This window comes from Poecilia latipinna, unplaced genomic scaffold, assembly GCF_001443285.1.
Source record: "Poecilia latipinna isolate Pla-1442-1.1 unplaced genomic scaffold, P_latipinna-1.0 Scaffold273, whole genome shotgun sequence".
Taxonomy (NCBI): Eukaryota; Metazoa; Chordata; class Actinopteri; order Cyprinodontiformes; family Poeciliidae; genus Poecilia; species Poecilia latipinna.
Window position 1 is genome coordinate 417,064 of NW_015112889.1, and position 1,112 is coordinate 418,175.

A 1,112-nucleotide genomic window follows, 5' to 3' on the forward strand; every position below is an offset into this window, starting at 1 on the left:
TTCAGAAGAATTCATAAAAATCTGAAATATTTGGCACCATTTTCAAAGTTGAAGAAGTTGAATGAGGATCTCAATTAAAACCAGGATGATTCAACAAAACAGAAACTCTTTAGATGAACAAATGAATTTTTTTTATTTATTTCTTTGCTGTACATATGAATGATTTAATTTGCTTGCAGCAGTTCTCATTTAGGTCAACAACATGCAACGCCTGCTCTGGATTCGATGCAAAAGGTCAGTGTGTTCATCCAAAGCTCCTCACGTTGCTAGTTTGACTCCTTCAGGCGCTTCAAATTTCTCCCGCTCAGACTATGAAGTCTGCTGGAATCGGTCTCCAGAGGACACCCGGTGGGTTTTACTCTGAGACATTGAACCTCGATGCTAACCCCAGCAAAGACTGTACAGTCAGATGTCTGTGTTGTCATTTTCCCTCCTTTATGTGACCATATGAAGCTGCATCAGACCATGGAGCAATAACCTGGAGGACCAGAGGGAAATGAATGCGCTGGGTGCTGCAGTGCGGCTGTGATGGGCTGGAAAGCTTGGAGAAACATTATTTCTGGCTCCATCCTGGGGTTTACTTTGCTCCGTCAAAGCCGGGATGAAACACAGACCCTAAAGATTTTGAAGAATTGGCCACCTCCTCTGTGGCCCTGCAAGCATGAGCAGGTTTAGACAGAAACAGACAACCTTGAAGAAAAAGAAGCATTTAAATGTCATCTTAAGAAAACGACAAATACTGAAGACAAAACAGTTTCACTGATTTCTTAGCTTTTCATTAGGGATTCTGCTGACGCAAATAGATTTTCATCATGCTGGTATTTCTGTTTCTAACTATTTGCTTTTGCAATTTGACCTTTGCCCCCTGAGTCTCAGATGAACCATCTGGTGTGATCTTTAGTCACATGGTTGCTTTGAATCACCATCATTTCCTTTGACTTCCACACTGAGATCCAAAACCAAACTGGACAAGAATCCCTTTGTTGCTTTGACTGTGAACTTATTGGACTCTAATATGAATGTCGTGACTGTGTGAAGGTCGCCACAGCGCTCAACGTCCAGAGCGATGTAAACAAGGGCGTAGGAACGAGTCTGTCATTGGGGGGGACGCA